At 42.6% G+C, this 22,070-nt stretch overlaps 1 protein-coding gene across 10 annotated transcripts in view; it reads left to right on the forward strand.

Annotated features, from left to right (window-relative positions):
- RAPH1 (Ras association (RalGDS/AF-6) and pleckstrin homology domains 1) overlaps positions 1-22,070 on the forward strand; it is a 257,631-nt gene that overhangs the window by 61,889 nt on the left and 173,672 nt on the right. For all 10 annotated transcript variants that reach the window (XM_077448539.1, XM_077448530.1, XM_077448532.1 and 7 more), the window contains exon 2: positions 15,169-15,262. The gene's annotated coding sequence lies outside the window, so the exon portion shown is untranslated. The remainder of the gene's footprint in view (positions 1-15,168; positions 15,263-22,070) is intronic.

The following is a 22,070-nucleotide window of genomic DNA, read 5'->3' on the forward strand; positions in this document are numbered from 1 at the left end:
CAGGTGTGAAAAACGTGTTTATGGTGAAGTGACCACGGTGCCATAAAATAAAGTGACCCTCACTCACAGGGCTTGTATGGCACCCCTGAACTGCCACTTCAGGGGCACGTTCATCACAGGCTTTTCATCCCAACCCTGACCAACAGCCCAGTCAGCGCAACCCCCACGCCAGCCAGGAAGGCCTGGAGTTCTGCGAGCTTAGGGAGAGCCCCTAACCATGAGGCTCAACCACCACTCCCGTTGCTCATACCTAATTACATTTGGGAAATACCCCTCAGGAGGCTACCCTTTCGACTATCTCTAACCGTCCAGGTTTGCCATTAAGCCCAGAGGTTTTGCATAGCCACCGCCACCCTTAATCCACCTTGCCGTAGATCAGGCACGGAAGCAAGAACGGATACTACACTTTAGAGCTGCAACTAACGATTAATTTGTCTGTCGACTAATCTATCGATTTATTTTTTCGATTGGTCAACGACTATCCGATTATTATTATTATTATTTTTTTTTTTATGAATGTAGTGGTTTCTTTTTGATTAGCTAATTAATCTTTTGGATAACCTTACAAAAAATAAGTAAATAAGGCGGAGGGTGTGTGGAGACAGTGTCGGTGTGTTTTTGTTTTTTCTTATTTATTATTATTTAAAGCGGGTGTAAACCCGCAGATTTTTTTTTTTTTTTTTTTCTACCTGCAAAGGAAAAGGCATAATGAGCTAGTATGCACCGCATACTAGCTCATTATGAAATACTTACCTTAGAACGAGGCCCCGACATCTGGTCCGATCCACGCCGAGGGAGCTGACATGTTCCCTCGGCGTTTCTTCCGGGTATCGCGGCTCCGGCGCTGTGAGTGGCCGGAGCCGCGATAGCGTCACTCCGGCGCATGCGCGCGGGAGATTTCATCCCGGCCGGGTCCGGCCACTGCCGGGCTTTCAACCGAGAATCCCCTTGTGCGCATGCGCCGCCGCAGTCAGCGGCGCATACCGAGGGGAATATCTCCTAAACCGTACAGGTTTAGGAGATATTTTTTTTACCCAGAGGTAAGCCTTATTATAGGCTTTCCTGTAGGTATAAGTTAAAAAAAATGAGTATACAACCGCTTTAAAAAAAAAGCAATTTTTTTTATCAGCCCTGTTGGGGGGGGGGCTATGGTGAGATTTCAGGGGTCAGGCCTCTGACATCTCCCATTTGAGAAAGGGACTGGAGACAGATTTGGCAGGGTACGGCAGAGTATGGGCAGGCAGGGTATTGCTGGGTAGTTCAGGGTATGAAGGGATGGCTGCCCCTATCCGATCTCTCCCCTCCACTGTACAGATTAGTACAGAGAGGGGAGAGAGGAACCGGCGTCATGATATGACGCCAGTTTGTTTACAAGTGATCGCTCCGTCAGAGCGATCACAGTGTAAACAGCCTGGTTGTAGAAAGATGGCTGCCTCTTCAGAGCTAGGCCGAAGCCGTGGCCTTTCCTGAGGCCGAGACCGCGGAGCGTGGCATGTGCCGATCCGAGCGGGGTGACCCGTTCGCATCGTGGATCGGTAACAATTCGTTGCACCCCTACGGACAGCGTCACGGAGGATGAGAAGAGAGGGGGATGGCGGCACGGAGGGGGAGAGGAGAGGGGGACGGCAGCATGGAGGAGAGCGGGAGATAATTAGTGATACTGACGCATCGACGCCCTGCACGCACGTTGACGTATTTTTGTAGTCGACGTAATCGATTACGTCGACTTGTCGTGGCAGCTCTACTACACTTGATCTTAGCCAAAAGGCTGAGAATTTTCTGTATTATCTACCATTTCAGATAGCCCTGCATCACCGACCGTTTCCTCACACTGACAACACTCCTCTTCTGCATCCTGAGAGTACCCTGCTGCTGGATAGCCAATAGGAATTTTCCACGTCATATAGGCAGTGACAGAAGTGGAGATGAGATTCGGGACTGTATTGTTACATGACTTCAGCTTTAGGCATGTAAAAAAGGACATTCTTCTCTAATGTCAGGGAATATTTAGAGATGAGTAGGGGTAGGTATATGGGGATTCTGTATCTCAGCTTTAACCATACAGGGTGCATGCCCTTGGCTATCTATTTGTAGGACAACATTGATAAATATGGGTCTACAAAATGCACTGGGCAGCTCCTTTATCTTCACGAGTTAGTAAAGCGTATTGAGAACTGTTGACTTCATTATTCTCAAGTGATCAATGCAGGATTGTGTTATTGACAATCGGCAAATGCCCATTGGCTGACCCTTGTGTTCACTCTTGGAAAATATTTAACGTACATTGTTACTATGCAAATGTACTGCTTCAAATGTTTCTGTCTGTTGTTGGATCACTGCCGGTAATACATTTGCTCTTTGCATGCGACATATGGATAGAGCGTTATTTGGCTGACAATATGCTTCCATTAATGCCTTGGCTTCTATGATATCCACTGGAGAATAAAAAAAAGGCATAACAGTCTGCAGAAACAACTCAGTCACTGGTGTGGAATTATTTGTGATGACCAGTAGTTGTATACTTATTTAATGCAATGATTTAAGTTTGTAATTAAATGGCTCTTTTTACACCTTTGATAGAGAAAATTGAGTACTGTCCGTGACATCTTGGATAAAAATGTAACAGTTTTGAAGTTTTTATGAAGCTCTCATCTATTGCTGGCTTTACCCAATAATAGCTTTCAGTTCCTGCATCCCCTTTAACATAGCCTCACAACACTTCCATTAGGCATTGTGGTGTCCATACAGTCTATTTGGTGGGATGACTATGGGGTCCATTCCCCAGCCACTGTCACCTACTTTCTCCTCAACCTGCCTCACCTTGTCTTGCACCATTCTGATCTTTCCTTAGTGGGATGCTTGGCCATGCTGCTGTGTTGCCATGTGCACCAGGGTTGTAGATACTTCTGCTGAGGAGCCCATAAACACAGGCATAATCCTGAGCAATGGGGCAGGAGGTGGTCATGTGACAGCAAGCTGCCTGGCAATTGGGCAGTATTGGGATGACATCTTCCATTAGTACGGGATGCTAGGAAGGACAAACCTCCTCTACAATGGGGAGGTGTATAAATGCTAAAATGGTCATTGTGTCAATGAGGCAGGAATTGTCCAGCCCTGTAAATGTATGTGTAGTGCTAGTCTCTGATGTCACTACTGTGCTGCTCAGGGTCATATTTAATATTGATTTGACCCTGGGCAAACATTTTCTTGAGCCCTCCTAAGTACACTTATGAACTATTTGCGAGCAGTGCGGGCTCAAGGGGAAGCCCTGTGTTTTGCCCTGTGTTGAAAATGGCCCTGGTGCTGCCCACTGTTCTTGTTGGAGAGAGATGCACCTGATAACCTACAGTGCAAGGATTTTCCTGCCTCATTCATTCTATTGATCTGCTTGCTGCACCTCTCCTGCTTCTTGATCATTACCACACCAAACATCAGATAGCCAGTGCTCAGGGAAGGGGTGGGAAGAATGGTCATCTCTAACATGGCAAAGTAAAGCTCTGCTCCTCTACTATGACAGCTCCACACAGAGGCAGGGGAGTCTCCAGCCAATCATGTCTAATGCTTTGCCTTCTGCTTTCCTTTCTTGGCACAACTTGCACAATTTTGAGATTTTACATATGTAGTGATGTCATTTTTTTCTTCCTTGTAACCGCTCGTAATTGATACACCCTTGCAAGTTAGAAGGAATTTGTTACATCACTATGGAAGTAGCCTGGTCCCCTTCCTGGACAAAAGGTCCGCAGTGCAAAAATAAATATTTTTTTTCTGTTGGCAAACAATTTATCATAAAATGTGTTTGATCTGAGCTATTGTGCTGCTGATTAATATAACCCAGTGACCAGCAATTTACAAGAGAGCAGACATGTATGTGCAGTGTAGCAGAATTATTTTACGCACAGAGTTGGCCTCCCTAAAGGCTTCTGTAACCGTTTTCTCCGAAAACTGCAGCGCTTATCACATGGCCTGGTAGGAACTTTGCTTTGTACGTGGGATTTTATCTGTAACAGTTTTTCATTATTGCATTAATTTTAAAATTAATCAGTAATATGTTGACTGTCCTGCGTGAACAATCCAGCAGCGATAAAAACAATTAGTCATTTCTTTTCTATGCGGCTGATCAACACAGCATATTCATTTTATCTTCTACCTTAGGGTAATCCTTGAGTAATCGGAGATAATTGCTCTGTCCTCTGTCAGGTAATAGAGCATTAGTTCTGTGAATGAAGACGTATAGTAGTCCTGATGTAAATGAAATTCTCTCATAGTGCTTTGTTTTATTATATGTCTTGATGAAGAAATCTTTCTGTAGTCAGAAACTGAGCTTGTGCTATTTTTTGTGAAAGTTGTTTGTCCTAACTAAATGTGAATTCACCATTCCAATCCTTTCCTATCTGCAGCACATTTGTTCAACCCACCCCCTGCACACATTTCTTGGGCAAAAATTGCACGGCAGCCTCCTGGAATACTGACTTTGCTTTTCCCAGAAGTCATTGGCTTCCGCACAGACCAGGAAGCTGTATCTAGTGCCACAGGGCTTTAGGCACCTTTTGAGGTTGACTTGGGGATGAACCAGTTCTACCTGTTGCATTAATGCAGACTAGGCCTTCTGATGATTCTGGCTAAAACATTGCATTCTAAAACAGCCAGGCAAAAATCATTTTCTGAAGGAGGTCAACAAAGACAACTTCAAATTTCTTTTAGTGTAGTTTTTTCTGGGTAACTGCTATGGTGGCATAGCAGTTACAAAAAAACAAAACCTTATACTAAAAGAAACACACATGCAGGCTCACTCCCAAACTAGGTTGTGTGTGTCTATTGGCTTGGCCCTGGCCCCGCTACCTCGCCACTGAATTTGATTGACAGCAGCAGGGAGTCAATGGCTCCAATTGTCCAGTAAGGAGGGTGAGCTAGTAAGCCATGCCGCTTCTCTCGGGCACAGCACTGGCTCAAGGTTGGGTTGAGGTGAGTATTATTTTTGGGGGGGGGGGCTGCATGTAAAATGTTTTTTTCCTTAATGCAGAAAATGCATTAAGGAAAAAATAAAAACCTTTACAACCACTTTAAAATGTAGATGTACAAATAAAATGACAAGCTAACTAGTTATTTACCCTCAACTGTACAATATAGCATACTCCTTAGGATAGATAGATAATTATGGAGTTTTCATGAAGTGCAATTACAGTTGTGTTTACTTTTTTACATTTTCCTAATTACTGCGGGTATTGAAGAAGTAAGGTCAGTTACAGAAAACAAACACATCTTTATGCAGCATTGATAACAGACGTTGTTCAATCAACCAGCCAGGCTGCTTATGTAACTGAAATCACAAGCTTTTTTTTTTTTTTTTTTTGCTTTTTTTAAAATAAATACCTCTTTCCAAAAATATCAGATCAAGAATACTTTAATTGCTGATTGGGTTTGATAATATGTTATTTATAACTGATCAGGCAGCAATACAAGAGCACTGGTGCCCGACTTGTGGCCCTTCAATTCTTTGTGCGGTCCTTGGACTTATCCAGTGCAGTACGAGCCTCAGTCTTTCACTGTCTAATGCAGAATGCCTTTAGTCTCTAATCAAACCTGTAGCGTGTCCACAGTTTGACCATAATTTCTTCTAATATAGCTGTCTACAGTCTGAAGAGTACACTAGCATTGCATATACTGGACCTCATGTGCAGCACGTTGGTGATGTCAGGGGCCAGCCATACCTTTTTATAAACCAATTGTTGGCCACATTTCTACCCTGTAGATCTGTATTTCTACGCCTGACTTCAGCAGTCGCTGGAACTCATCTGTTGTACACTGCAAGTTCTATACTTAAGGCAGGACCTTGATATCCAGCAGAGTATTTTTGGTTTGGGTGTAGTTTTTCCACCACTCCAGTAATTATGGATCAATGAGTCGAGATTTCCAGAGTGGTTTCTGATCACTGGTTTATGTCACCTAATATATTCCAAGTTTTCAGAATGTAAACAGCAACCTCAGTCATCAACTAGAGAGAGGCTTGTCCCATGCAGTCAGCTATGTAAAAGTAAAGTGAATTTTCTTAAAAACTATGTTTATCTAAAAAAATTTAAAGAAATTAAATGAATGCTCAGAATGCATACAGGAAGCAGAGTCTACCTGCTGAATACTCCAGTTTGTCAGACATTGCTGAAGTTCACCAGCACACATTTCTCTAAGAAAAAGAAGATTATTCCTAAACACAAGAGAAGAATTCCCATGCACACCCACTTTAGGTTCCTTACAGTCTCCCTCTTACATTAAAGGGTTGGTTCCCCTTTTCAGAATAAATGAAGGAGAACCAACACTGTACAACCTCCACATTTCCGCCGGTCTTGTACTTACCGCCATGAGTGATGAGCTGCCTGCCCACGCACCTGGTGCAGCAGTCTGAGGAGGAATTTGAAATCCCTTCCCCTCTTTCTGTAGGACTTCAGAGAAGGATCAGAGCGATTCCAATTGGTCCAAAACAGTTGTTTGCCAGCACTGACCAATCAGAATCACACTGATCCATCCTGGAAGCTCTACAGAAAGAAGCAGAAGAAGAGCCAGTGAGTGACTTCAAATCCCTAGACCGCTACATCGGCCTGGTGGGCAGCTCATTACCCACAGAGGTAAGTACAGCAGGGACTGAGGGTGGGGAGGGTGGCAAATGTCAGTACAAATATAAACTATGTATATTGGATACAAAAAAAAACGAGAGCAAGCAGAAGCTAAACAGCCCAGATTTCAGAAAGCACAACTAGCAGTGACCCTGTCAGGTGTTCTCTGGCTTCTTGTTGCATTTGATTACAGAAGATGAATGTAACTTCACATGATTCTGTGCTATTCCACCTCTCTGATGTTTCTCTGCGTGAGACGAGACCACTGTAGATTTGTAGGGGTTGCTTCAAGAAACATTTGGAATGTGTACCTACATGCCAAGTTACAGGCCTAAGCTACAAGGGCAGCTTTTCAGTAGTGCGGTCAAGCAGCAGCAATCGCCTGAACCTGATGGTGGTTCCCCATGACTGATCACTGTACACATTGGCTACTTGAGTTGTGTTCATATGTTTGCGGCATTGCATAATTGTGCATTATCTTGCAGCCATGATTATGACTGAGCTTGGTTTTTTAGTGATCCCTTTTGATATCAGGGGGTGTCTTTAGAAGGCAATTGGGTTGGGTTGGAGGACTGGCCTATAAAGCCCCATACACATCAGATTATCTGCTGAGTTTTTCCTTCAGATTTACCTAAACTATGTAGTAGAAGGGCCTGCCTGATTGCATACACATTGAAACTCCTAAGGTTTGTCCTCATATTATATGGTTTTGGTAAATCTGAAGGAAAAACTCTGCAGATAATCTGATAGTGTGTATGGGGCTTTAGACATATCATAAGAGATTGATAGTGGCCACATTTGTGATTGCCATTCCTGCTGAGAGTTCTAGATACCTGGCTGTCATTGTTGTTCATTGGTTTCAGTCCTTCTCACCTGGGACACATATAAGGATGAGGAATGTTGACAATCTTGTGACATTTTTAGAAGGCATATTCTGATTCTCAAAAGTGTCTCAAAAGTATTGATGCCAGGCAAAGGCAAGCAGCTCCTGTTCTTCTCTCATAGCAAGGTCTCTTTGATCGACTGGTGTAGACCTGTAATCTAAACACAAACTGTTCAGCTTTAAAGAGTAATGCCCCGTACACACGAGAGGGATTAAGTCTGACAGACCTCCAAAGGAGTTCCGCCGGAGTTCCGCCGGAGTTCTGACGGAGTTCTGGCGGACTTTTCGACCGAACGGACTTGACCACACACCATCACACCAAACTCCGACGGAGTCGAACGTGATGACGTACGACTGGATTCGACGTAGGAAGTTCCTAGACAGTAGCCAATAGCTGCCCTAGCGTCGGTTTTAGTCCGTCGGAGTAGCACACACACGAGCGGATTTTTCAAAGGGGACCGGGTCCGGCGGAGTTCCGTCGGGAAAATTTAAAGCATGCTTCATTTCTAAAGTCCGTCAGACTTTAGCTTCGCTAAAGTCCGTTGCAGCCCACACACGATCGGATAGTCCGCCGGACTCAGTCCGTCGGAGTTTGGATGTCGAAAAGTCCGCTCGTGTGTACGGGGCATTAGAGTCCATTCACACAGGGGCAACTTTGGATCCGACTTGAAGTCGTCCCAAGTTGCCTCAAGTCGCGCAACATGATAAAATCAATGTAAGTGAATGAGAGTCGTCTTAATGTACACTACTGAAGTTGCTCCGACTTCAGAGAAGGTTCCTGTACTACTTCAATCCGACTTCTAGGCAACTTGTGCCCATTGATTTCAATGGAAGTTGCCTCCAAGTCAGATCCCCTGTCTTAACAGAAGCAACTTTCCAGGAAGTAAAAATAGTTTTCTAGGCAAACTCCTCCCTCCCACAGAGCTGGTTATTATGTGATTGGCCACTGGCAAAGTCCCCTGTCCTGGAGGCAACTTCAAATTGCCTTGTGAGTTGCCTCAAGTTGTGTCCAAGTTGCCTCCCAAAGTCTCGCTGGAAGTCGTATTGCCCCTGTGTGAATGGACTCTAACACTACTTTTTGTTGAGGGGGGAAAAAAAAAACATTCCCCTCTGGGTGATCTATGTACATTGCAGGAATTTGAACAAACTTTCCCCTATCCACGCATTCAAGGTGGATGGAGGAATCTCTCTTGTGGATCTATTGTATTCTAACAGTGCATACGGTAGTCTTCTCTGCTGTCAGAATACACTGATCGGATAGCTAGAAGCACTGACTGATTGCCATTTTTCTGACAGGCTGATTGTTCAGAAGTTGAGCTTTCAATCAACTTCTGAACAACCAGCCTGCCTATAGATGGATTAAAAATTTAAAATTCTGGTCCACCCATGGCTGACTTAAAGAGGAAGTAAACCCTGATGGGTTTACTTCCTCTTTTTTTCCCTGCAAAGGTAAAGCATAATGGACTACTATGCATCGCATAGTAGCTCATTATGTGTCACTTACCTGACACAGGAGCCAGCGAAGTCGCCGCTGTCACCTGTAGTCCGCCGCATCCATCTTGGTTGTGGCGTCTCTCGCAGCTCCGACGAATGACAGCGGAGAAGCCGCGATGACGTCACTCCCGCGCATGCGCACGGGAGTCGCGTCTCGGAGCTCCGACGCTGCCATTCGCCGGAGCCGCGATGACGTCACTCCCGCGCATGCGCACGGGAGTAGACAAATTTGGCAAATCCATTCTTGGACTTGCCGCATTTAGTGCGCCTGCGCGCCGCTGTCTACGGCGCATGCGCCGTAGACAGCGGTGCCCATTTTCGGGCAAATATCTCCTAAACCATATAGGTTTAGGAGATATTACTTGGACCTACAGGTAAGCCTTAATCTAGGCTTACCTGTAGGTCAAAGTTGTTTGGAAGGGTTTACTTCCATTTTAAGTAAATCCTATAGGAAACCTGTGGTCTGCTCCACAGAGATGTTATCCATGCCAGTACTTTAGATTTCAGAGAACTGGGAAGAAGATTTTGCAAACAATTGTTTCCTTCTTTTTATTGTACAGCAAGTAAGATAAGAGAGAGCGCTGCCAGTATGTTGTACAGCTGTTGCAGTATGACATAATTGGTGTGTTTAACCAAGGAGTAATTATGTGCTTCCTGTGTTCCCCCCCCCCCCCCCTCCCAACAGCAGTCATGGTTAGTCAGTGTACAGTCAGAGGATAGATCCTTCATAGTGAACACCACTCCTCCTCCCCTGCAGAGTGAAGTATATTACTAAAAATATGTGCAATCCTGTAAGGACTCTGAAATCTGATCTGTTCTATCATTTCTGCTGAAACAGCCTATAGTATGGAATACATTTTTACTGCTTTGAACCTATTTAAGGTACAAGAGAACTTTCTATGATTCGCTACCCATAGATGGACAGATCTCTGCAATCTTTTAAAGCCTGTCTGCTATAGGGCGGTTTGGATAGGTATAGTAACTGTCTGCAATGAGTTAATGCACCTTTCACGTTGCTCTTTGGCATATTGATTAAGGTTGGCTATTGACCCGAGTGATTGGTCGAACATACATTTGAGTGTTCCTGTTTACAATATTGGAGGGGGACACATGCAGACAAGGCTGGTGTATCTTGGTGCAGATGATTGTGATTGAGGGTTACTTACCTTACCTATACTCGCTTTGTACTTCAGAAATGCTTGTTCAGGACTATCTGGTGCTCCCCCATGGATGTAATCATTGGCTGATTGTGTTCTAATGTCTATTGGTATTTGTGCAAAGGATTAGAATTTATTTTAGTATAAATTGTATTACATATATTCCATTGAAACAAACACTTTAATCACCATGTACAAAGAAAATACCACCATTGTGTGTAACTTCCCTCTTGTACTAATCTTAGCTGAGCCCTCTTATGTTCTGTGCGTTTTAATTCTGCTCCAGCCCCCTAGGCTATTTTTACATTGCTGTGAGAAGAGCTATATGCTGTATAAATATTAGGAACCCTCCAATCACTTTCATGTAGATTAACAATCTGAATATTGCAGATGCTTGTATTTGATGATGTGGCAAGGTTAGAAAAGTTATAAATATTTGATAATTCTTAATACTTGCCTCTTTGTCTCCCTCAATTTTCAATGAAGTCATCTGAAGCATTTCTTTCCATATTTCATGTGTGCATCAGAACAGGAGTTTTCTATCTTCTGTGCATGCCTAGAAACTAGAGCAGCTGCACAGTTCTCCAGGGAGCCTGGAAGAGAACATTATTTAAAATAAGGTAGATCTCTCCCTGCATGTTCACATATAAAAGGGTCAGCGGTGAGTGTGGGGATGAAGAATAATGCAGAGCATACCTCTTACTGCTCAGTATTAAGATACTTCAGAGGTGAAGCACAAATCCATGAAGGCAATTGTACAGCGAAGACCACAGATAAATGGATATTGTGCTTTGCAACATTTCAGAAAGCTTCCTTGCAGCTTCATCAATCTTTCCTATGTTTTTAATGGTGGTTCAATGTTTTGAACGATACAAAGAACTAAAGGTATATATTGTGATCGTTTTATAAAGAGGCGGCCATTGAGGATTTATATACAGGTGAATTGTTGAGGACAGGTTTGTTTTCTTGGTGTGTCAAGTACTGACTCACGTATGTTTTTTTTGCGTGTAAATTTGTTAGGTTTTATGGAATGCTTAACAAATTATTCAAATAGTTTTTAAGCTTTCATTGAAAGCACAATTTAATATATTTCTTTAACAGTTGTATTTTAAACAGATGGGGATGCTATAACTGCATGGGTTGTTCTGATTATGTTTGAATTAATTTCCTCTAGGTGCTCAGGTTTCTTCCCACAAACCCAAAGATTACTATTAAGACCGTTATCAATTACCAGTTGTGAAACTGCACATCCCAGCATGTTCTGCTTGCCTCAGGTTGTATAAAATCTGACAAAGCTTGCAGACACTTGTAGTTTAAAGTGATACTAAAGGTACAGTTTTTTTTTTTGTTTTTTTTTATAACAAACATGTCATACTTGCCTTCAGTGTGCAGTTCATTTTGCACACAGTGGCCCTGATCCACCTGTTCTGGGGTCTCACGGCGGCTTTTGCAGTTCCTCCCCACAATAGATAACCCCCTCTGGGAAGCTTTCTCCTGAGGGGGTTACCTTGCAGGCGCTCTCCCGTGTCATACACTCAGCAGCAGCGGGAGCCAATGGCTGTGCTTAAAATCAGGAACTGTATCACAGACCTTTCCCTCCTGGAGTTTCCAACTCCATCTTCCATCATTTTTAAGTATTCATGCTGTGTTTCCAATCATTTATTTTTTGCTATTGAGAATGCAGTTTAGGGATCTTGACATCCTTTGTCACCTTTATAATGGCCATAGTTGTGGGATAAAGCTGGAAATATAGTGCAGGAATCTTGCCTACAGAATGTCTAAGGTACCATAAACGCCCTGCCTACATTTACCGCTGCTGCGGGAAATAGTAAAACGCAGCTAAATCGTGTTTTTTGTGTTTTCCCGCACCCAATAGTCAAAACATTCTTATCCTGAACGTGGTTCTTCCGCATTCAGGAGAGGGTGGTTGAAGATCACCTAACCGCAGCAGCTCCAGGAAAAAAAGGCAAAAGCTCCTAAGCTCAAGTTTAGGAGCTGCTAGTGTACATGAAGCCTAAGAAACATAACAAGCCAATGACCGATTCGACTTGTTCATTTAGTTTTGGGTGGATGTCAGGTCTAGGTAGACTTGGCCTTTAATCTAATGAGATTATAAATAAGTGTTTCTGAGCAATAAAAACCTATTAAATTGGCTTTGACCCAGTCTTCCAAAATGCTGGGAAGCAGAAAGGTCATTGAAAGTGTCTGTAGAAGGCAGTTGGCAGAAAACACATGCAGGTGTTCATTGGTTTAAAGAAAAGATCTGGACACCAGAAATCCAAGTGATAAAATGAAAGAATTGTTAGCAAAAAAAAATGCAGTCTATGCTACTCTGTTCTCAGGTCATACTGTACTGTATATTGGGTCTGTTTGTTGTACTCTACAATTTTCCAGGTCATGCCAGTTTTTTTAAAACATGTTCTAAAAATGTTGGTCATATAAACTTGTCTTAAGAATCTAAAAAATACCCATTTGCTATTTATTGTACACTGTAGATTCTAAAAGATTACACGCCTGTAAGCATCTAAATATTACCAGTTCTCTACATGATAAAGTGATTCGTAAAGTTTTATAAATAGGGTTGCACTATACTAGTATCGGTGCCGATACCAAGCATTTGCATGAGCACTCTTGCAAATGCTCCGATGCTTGACCTGATATTTGGACAGCCTCAGGGATGATCAGTGGGGGGAGTTACAAGCACTAATCTCCCTGTATAGCTTTTCTGACAGCCGCTGCTGCTCCTCTCCCTCAAGGGGCTGTCTGGGAGATCGCTGCTTGTAACTCCCCTCACCAATCGCCCCTGGCTATCCCTCTCTGTGCTCCCTGTGTCGTCCTTTGGGTCCCCCTCTGTGCTCCCCATGACCTTCATGTCCCCCTTTAGCTCTGTGTTCTCCTCTGGTCCCTCCATGTTCTCCTCTGGTCCCCCCATGTCCTGGATCTGTCGGGATGGAGAAAGGAGGAAGCAGCCGGTAAATGTCATTTACCGGCTCCTTCCTTTTCCGAAAGCACAGTCAGTAATCACTGACTCTGTCCATTCATAACTGAGCATCGTAAAAATTGCCAAAGTGCCAAAAGTTGCAAAGGATGTGTGGATACTAATTGCTTTAGTTAAGTCTACTAAACTATTTTCCTGGTCATAAACATGCAGTAACTTTTTAGTCCATTAAAGCGTTGTAATGTAAACCGCTGGACTTCTTCTTTTTTTTTTTCCTTACCTGCAAGGCAAAGGCATAATGTGCTAGTATGCATTGCATACTAGCACATTATGTGAAACTTACCTGAAAACGAAGCCTTCCAGCGATGCGGTGCCATCGCTGGGAGACTGCTTTGGTTTTCACCCATCTTGCTTCCAGGTTTGTGGACTCTGGCTCTGTGACTGGCCAGGTGGCTGTTCCTTCAGAGCGCATGTTCCAGTAATGTCACTGGCTGCATGTACAGTAAATATCTCCTAAGCAGTGCACATTTAGGAGATATTTACATTAGGGATGCACCGAAATTTCGGCCGCCGAAAATTCAATTTTCGTCAATTTGCCGAAAGGAAAAAAACGATAATTGAGCCGAAAATGAGGCGGGGCCTGGGGCAGCCCCGCCCCTGGTGCCGCCCATGATGGGGGTGAATAGCGCAGGACTGATGCAGCCAGCGATGCCCCTCTGCAGTGAAGAGAGCCGTCTGGTTGAATAGAGCGCCGGGAACATCACAGCTTTAATTTCAATAGCTGTGTGTTCCCCGTCGCGCGCCGTCACACACAGCCCCTCCCCCTTGTCCGGGGAACTTTGATAGACAGATCACCTATCTAGATTGGACGGGTGATCTGTCTATCAAAGTGCCTGGACAAGGGGGAGGGGCTGTGTGTGACGGGGCGTGACAGAGAACACACAGCTATTGAAATTAAAGCTGTGATGTTCCCAGCGCTCTATTCAACCAGACGGCTCTCTTCACTGCAGAGGGGCATAGCTGGCGGCATCAGTGGGGGGCAACGCTGGCGGCATCAGTGGGGGGCAACGCTGGCGGCATCAGTGGGGGCAACACTGGCTGCACTTATCTCTTTTATTATGTCGCCAGTCTCTGACCACCTCCTGTACCATGTCCCCAGTCTCTGACCACCTCCTGTACCATGTGCCCAGTCTCTGACCATCTCCTGTATAAAAATATTTTTTAAAACAGCCATTTTCGGTATCGGTGCTGTTTCGGTATCAGTTTCGGTTTTTGCGGCCTAGTGTATTTTTCATTTTCGGTATCGAATTCGGCACCAAAAAACCCATTCGGTGCACCCCTAATTTACATTACCTATAGGTAAGCCTTATTATAGGCTTACCTATAGGTAAAATTCAAAGATGGAAGTTTACTTCCTCTGTAATAATGCAGTCAGTAGAGGCCCCAGTGTGGAGTGGCTGGTTTGCATCTTTATTGTACTGTATGTAAAAGTGAACTGCGGTAATGGGAAATTATGTTCGTTGAGCTGTTCCAAATTCGGTGGTGACACCTATTTTTTTGAATACATGATGTCTGGGTAATAATAAAAAATTAGCCTGGCCATAGGTAAATGTTTTACCAAATTTCTCAGGTCACCAAACTGCAAAGGCCAGCCTTGATGATAAGACTAGCACAGCTGACATGTGGATAGAGCGCATGTAAAGTCCAAGGTTCTTTTCATTTTTTGTGTAGAAAAAGTGATGCTTATGGACCCCTTTCTGATTTGGTGGAAAAATCTCTCTATATGTAAATTGGTGCTTCTGACACTCAGAAGTGTTCATAATTACTAACTTGTTAACCCCTGCCAGTCCTGTCTTCACCCTGTAGTTCTAAGTAATGCTTGAATTTGTTGCATAGCTTGCAATTATTGGGCTGTGCTCAGTCGCACTTGCTGTTAGCAGTAGTAATCATTACATCAAAACATTAGTGCTTAGTGTCTGGATTAGAATTCTTTCCTAAAAGCTTTTTCCTTAATGCAAACTTTTTAATAGTCATTATCAGTTAATATGATTTTTCTGGGTACTAATGTTGTATTTGTTTTATTACCTATAGGGATCAATTGCCAAAGAATCAAAGAAAAAAAAGGTCCACTGTTTGTTTTTCCATGAGAAGACCGCTACGGGCTTGAAGTCAACATCGCACAAAGGTAATCTTTGCATTTAGACCTCAAAGCCTAACTCCACGTTTTCCTTCACATTAACCACTTCAGCTCTGGAATATTTTACCCCCTTCATGACCAGGCCATTTTTTGCTATTTGGCACTACGCAACTTCAGCTGGCTATTGCACTGTCAGACAACACTGTACCCAAATATAGCCCTCTTTTGGTGGTATTTTATTACCACTGGGTTTTTTATTGTTTGCAATTCTTAACGAAAAAAGACCCTTAATTAAATAATTTTTTTTTACTTTCTGCTATAAAAAAATATAGAAAAAAAAAAAAAAGCTAATTTCTTTAATCGTCTTGATCAAAATGTATCCTCATCTTCTACATGTTTTTGATTAGAAAAAAATCCCATTAAGTGTTTATTGGTTTGCGTGAAAGTTACAATGCCTTCAAACTATGGTGTGTGTATATATAGTATCTCACAAAAGTGAGTACACCCTCACGTTTTTGTAAATATTTTATTCTATCTTTTCATGTGACACTGAAGAAATTACACCCTTCTACAATGTAAAGTAGTGAGTGTACTGCTTGTATAACAGTGTAAATTCGCTGCCCCCTCAAAATAACTCAACATACAGCCATTAATGTCTAAACTACTGGCAACAAAAGTGATTACACCCCTAAGTGAAAATGTCCAAATTGAGCTCAAAGTGTCAATATTTTGTGTGGCCACCATTATTTTTCAGCACTGCCTTAACCCTCTTGGGCATGGAGCTCACCAGAGCTTCACAGGTTGCCACCAGAGTCTTCTTCCACTCCTCCATGATGACATCACAGAGCTGGTGGATGTTGGAGACCTTGTGCTCCTCCACCTTCCATTTGAGGATGCCCCACAGATGCTCAATAGGGTTTAGGTCTGGAGACATGCTTGGCCAGTCCATCACCTTTACCCTCAGTTTCTTCAGCAAAGCAGTGATCGTCTTGGAGGTGTGTTTGGGATCATTATCATGTTGGAATACTGCCCTGCAGCCCAGTTTTCGAAGGGAGGGAATCGTGCGCTGCTTCAGTATGTCACATTACATGTTGGCATTCATGGTTCCCTCAATGAACTGTAGCTCCCCAGTGCCAGCAGCACTCATGCAGCCCCAGACCATGACACTCCCACCACCATGCTTGACTGTAGGCAAGATACACTTGTCTTTGTACTCCTCACCTGGTTGCCCCACACACGCTTGACACCATCTGAACCAAATAGGTTTATCTTGGTCTCATCAGACCACAGGACATGGTTCCAGTAATCCATGCCCTTAGTTTGCTTGTCTTCAGCAAACTGTTTGTGGGCTTTCCTTTGCCTCATCTTTAGAGGAGGCTTCCTTCTGGGACGACAGCCATGCAGACCAATTTGATGCAGTGTGCAGCGTGTGGTCTGAGCACTGACAGGCTGACCCCTCACCTCTTAAACCTCTGTAGCAATGCTGGCAGCACTCATACGTCTATTTCCCCAAAGACAACATCTGGATAAGAAGCTGACACGTGCACTTAACTTCTTTGATCGACCATAGTGAGATCTGTTCTGAGTGCAACCTGTCCTGTTAAACCGCTGTATGGTCTTGGCCACTGTGCTGCAACTAAGTTTCAGGGTCTTGGCAATCTTCTTATAGCCTAGGCTGAGAGTGGGATTCTGGAGAAAAGAGGATGTTCAGAAGGAGGATTACTACCCTTCCCCTTAGCCATAATGGTGAATAGCCGTATAGTGAAACCATGCAAAAAAGTTTGGAAAACCTTTTTATTCCTGGCAAAAAAGAATTGCCATATATTCCTATTCAATTTCTGCAGTTCAGACAAACCACTTTGACCTACAGGTAAGCCTAGATTAAGGCTTACCTGTAGGTCTAAGAAATATCTCCCAAACCTACACGGTTTAGGAGATATTTGCCGAAAGACAGGCACCGCTGTCTACGATGCATGCGCCGAACACAGTGGCACACTGAGCGCACCGCAGTTAATGGCAATAGGGCGTGAGTGGTGGCTCCCGTGCGCATGCGCGGGAGTGACATCACCGCGGCTCCGACGAATGACAGCACCGGAGCAGCGAGACCCACCAAGAAGATGGAGGCTCTGGACTACAGGGGACAGCGGTGACTTCGCTGGCTCCTGTGTCAGGTAAGTTACACATAATGGACTACTATGCGATGGGGAGAAGTCTCGTAAAAGACTGCGGTGGGGTCCTGAAGCCATGCTTTCGGGAAGCGCTTCCATTTGGAAATGTTATCCAGCCAGGACTTGTCCTTCAGGAGGAAGGTGTTGCAGGCATTAGTCCAAGTATGTTTAATTTTTTTATTCTTTCAAGTAGCTGTCCTGGAAGATGATTTGGGAAAACTATGGTTACACTTACTGGTAACGGTGCTTTACGAGAAGCCTTCCAGGGCAGCATCCATATTCCCACCCGATTTTTGGTTTAAAGTGATGGTGTTCAAAATTGTTACATCTTTACCCAAAAATTCCCCTTGTGTACATTTTTGTAGATGCTTTACTTACACCTGAGGATATGGGGGAGTGAGGGCAATTTTTTATCTTTCTGGTTTGAGTCGGACTCAATCCTCTCTCAAGTAACTGTCCATTCAAGTATGGTTTCTGTAAATATCCCTTTTTACATTTTATTTTTTCTTTTAGGACAAGTTGTGTTTAATGTTCATTATCTAAATTGAAGATAGCTCTTCAAAATTTTAAAATTTTAGATTTTCTAAGAATAATATGAGCTTCTAATAACAGTTTGGGAGCAGATCCCAAAGCTCCTCCCAGTTGACTAGCATGCATATTTTAAAGCACTGGCGTACATTGAGAAGATTAGTACGAAGTTGTTACACTTGGGATTATCTGGGAAAAGTCGGATTATTTTACACCCTGTGTAAATTTTGGTATTTTCCATTCTTGCACAGAAACCACAGTTGGATTATAATTGCAACCAGAAATTACACAATATGCCACAGAAGCCAGAGAGAAGTGCTATTAATATCCAGAGATAAACATTACTCTTGGCAGAGTGCTGGTTAGGGACGTGGGCAGAATAGTTATATTATTAATAATCTGAGGTGCAAGTGAAAAGTTATATTCAAAGTGCATACCATCAACTCCTTTGCTGGCTTTAAGAGACTGAAACAGCAATGACCAATTGATCAAACATTGTCTGTGTGTGTATTTCCATGATTTTTTTTTATTTTTTTTCCTGTGGAATCAAATGACTCAATGTGGAACTTGTAACTCGTCAAAGCTTTTTTTTTTTTTCCAAACATGTTTTTACCACTGACCGGACTGTTTTATGCACAGAGCGACTCTGTAATGTAATAAACACAAATGCTTGCTGTTGCGCTGACCCTCAATGGTTAACGTAGGCTGTGCCTAATTTTTTTACTTTAATGTAGGGCTGACATGTCAGTGAGTGAGCTCTTTATAGGTTTGGATAGCAGTGGCGTCTTTTAAAAGGAATGCTTCTACATCTGCTGAAATGTGTTCAATAGCTGGGCTTATACCTGCCGTCATATTTCTTGGTTGTAAGACTATATAGTCATCCAAAGGAATTTTTTTCTGTTTATAAATGGAGTAGTGGCTTTTCTGGCTATGGCATCGAAATGCATTTTACAGAGAGACTTTTTTGTCACCCATAGTATTTGATCTAGTCAGTCTGTGGACAACATGGAGTCCCAGGTGAACAATAACATATATGTGTAGAGGTACCCAATGCTTCAGACAAAATAGATTGGTCTGCTTCCTTGTAGCTCAAATGCTCATGATTTTTATGCAACATATTTTTTGTTTTCTTCTTTTAAGGCACATTATAGGCTATAGTCATGCTAGTTTACTAAGGAATGTCAATAAATGCCCTGGTATTCAAGGAGTTAAAAGAAGCTCAATAAAGCTGCTGCAGTTCCTGAGTTAAACAGGAAAAAAAGTTGGATAACCTATAATACAGCCCAGTTTCCCAAAAAATTGGGACGCTCTGTAAAATCACAATAAAAACCAGAATGCATTGATTTTCAAATCACAAACATATTTAATACACAATAGAAAGTAGAAAACCTATCAAATGTTTAAACTGAGAATGTGTACCATTTAAAGTCTCTATATCTGAACATGATCCAGAAATGCCTCCATCTTCTCTGGGCCATCGCTCATTTAAAACGGTCTGTTGCAATGTGGAAAACTGTTCTGTAGTCCGACAAATCAAATCAAAATTTTACATTTATTTTTTTGCCAACCATGGGTGCCACGTTCTCTGGACTAATGAGGTAAGGGACTGTCTGGCTTGATATCAGCACTCGGTTCAAAAGCCTGCACATCTTATGGTACGGTCTGCATTAGTGCATATAGAAAGGGCAGCGTGGTCATCTGAAAAGGCACCATCAGTGCTGAAAGAGATGTCTAGGTTTTAGAGCAGCATATGCTCTCATCCAGATGACATAATTTTTAGAGATCACCTTGCATATGTCAGCAGGACAATGCTAAACCACATACTGCATCTATGACAACAGCAAGGCTTCGTAGCAGAAGAGTCCAGGTGCTTAATTGGCCTGCCTGCAGTCCAGACCTTTCACCAGTTAAAAATATTTAGTGCTATTTTGGAAAAAAAAATACGACAAAGATGACCCAGGGCTGTTGAGCAGTTGGAATCGTATATTGGGCACGAATGGCACATTTCTTTTCCAAAAATATCAGCAACTGGTCTCTTGAGTTCCCAGAAGTTTGCAGAGTGTTGTTAAAAGTGGGAATCTTAGTTTTATCTTAAAATGTTCAATTTTCTCAGTTTATAAATGTGATATGTTTTCTATTTTCTGTTGTAAAGTAAAATATGAGTTTGAGATTGCAGATCATTGCATTCTGTTTTTATATAGATTTTACGCAGGGTCCGGGTGTCATTTTATTTATTTTTTCGAGGGTTTGGGGGTTGAAAAATAATATAATAATAAATATAAAAAAAAAAGTAAAAGCTTCAATGATGTCCCTGTACACACCCAAATGAAAATGCGTGAGTATGCCACACACATACATGTAAACATAAACTGCATTGTGAACTTCGGAATGAGAGCAATAATTCCAAGGCCATGATTTACAGTAAGACCCCTTTCACACTGGGTCATTTTGCGGGCGATATAGCGCTAAAAATAGCGCTGCAAACCGGCCAGAAACATCCGCTGCTGTGTCTCCAGTGTGAAAGCCCTCACAGTGTGCTAACAGGACGGTAAAAAAAAGTCCTGCTAGCAGCATCTTTGGAGCGGTGAAGGAGCGTTGTGTATACTGCTCCTTCACCGATCCTGCCCATTGAAATCAGTGGGGCAGCACGGCAATACAACGTTTTGTAGTGGTTTTTAACCCTTTCTCGACTTCTAGCGGGGTAAAACTGCCCCACTATGGGCCGAATAGCGCTGCAAATCCGACGGTAAAGCATTGTTAAAAATAGTGGCGCTCTACCACCGATGCACTTCCCACCCCAGTGTGAAAGGGGTGTTAACGGGTAACAGCACTTTTGTGTCAAAAAATATTGCAAAAAAAAAATGATGTAGCATATACAATTGAAACACAAGCCATGTTGTAATTTATTGTTAAAAAATGACCTTTCCTTTTTCAATCTGCAGCGCTGTAAGGCTTTATGTACATTTGCAGGTCCTAAACTTGAGTTTAGGAGCTTTTGGCTTTTTTTTTTTTTTTTTTCTTGCCAAAGCTCCTAAACTCAAATCCATAAAAGCCTATCTGTCAATGTACATATAAGCTTTTACCAGAGTTTAGGATCTTCTGTGCTTTGGTGAACTTCAACCTCTGTCTCCTGAACATGCAAGAATCTCACTTGGGATAGGAACGTTTTAACCGCTGGCCACGGGAAAACGCAAAATGCGACAATAACACATTTTCTGATTTCTCGTGCCTGTAGCCTGTTTGTTTTCTTCAGCCTCAACTCTGTCAGTCTTATACTCATGTGCCCCCGATTCAGTGAAATCCTGGCTATGTAGCTTCCTCTGCACTACAAGTTTTCCAGATGTCATAGTATTCACCGCGGCACCTGCACATTCGCTGGAGAATTTCTATCGAGTCTTATGGAGAGAAAGCCTCATCTTCTCATGCCGATGGACCAATCTCATATCTAGGGCACAAGGATATGGCTGCCAGACAACCATCCTGCAAGTGTGAAATGGAGTAATGACCAATTTACTATAGTTTGTAAATGTTATTTGTGATTTCTTTTATTTTATTTCATTTCCCTTCTAGAGAAGCGAAGAGGGTAATTTGTGATGGCATTATTTGGTGCTCAAACGAAATATTTTCTCATCATAATGGATAATTAAAAATTCAGTCACAATAGAACAGTCAGTTTTGTAGAAGCAGTAAGCTGTGTGCATGAAAGAACATGTGAGGACAGGTAGAGAATGTGGCTCTCCCAGTATAGCTGCTATCTCTCATTCACTGCCCTAGGGCTGTGTAATTTTATGTTTTTAGATTATCATTGCCTTTGGCTGTATTTCACTTTTGCTTGCATTGCTGTAAGACTCTTCTGTTAACAGTTTCACTGCTGACAGACACCCAGAACAAATCAGGTAGCACCTTTTAATTTTTGTCCATTGCTGCAGTTTTTTTATTTACCTATTTGTGATCACATATTGCTAAATGCAAACCTGCCTTCTTCCTTTTATTTATTTATTTATTTTTGTAAGGATGTGTTGAAATCATGAATTAAAGGCAAATACTGCTTTTACTCACACTCCTTACCAATTGAAGGGCAATAGCTGATGCATACTTCTTTGACATCATAAAAATATTGCCACTGCTTGTTCTCTGGCTATGTAATGAGAACTTAAAGT

Source organism: Lithobates pipiens, unplaced genomic scaffold, assembly GCF_037356315.1.
Source record: "Lithobates pipiens isolate NorthernLeopardFrog02 unplaced genomic scaffold, aLitPip1_a1.2 Scaffold_22, whole genome shotgun sequence".
Taxonomy (NCBI): domain Eukaryota; kingdom Metazoa; phylum Chordata; class Amphibia; order Anura; family Ranidae; genus Lithobates; species Lithobates pipiens.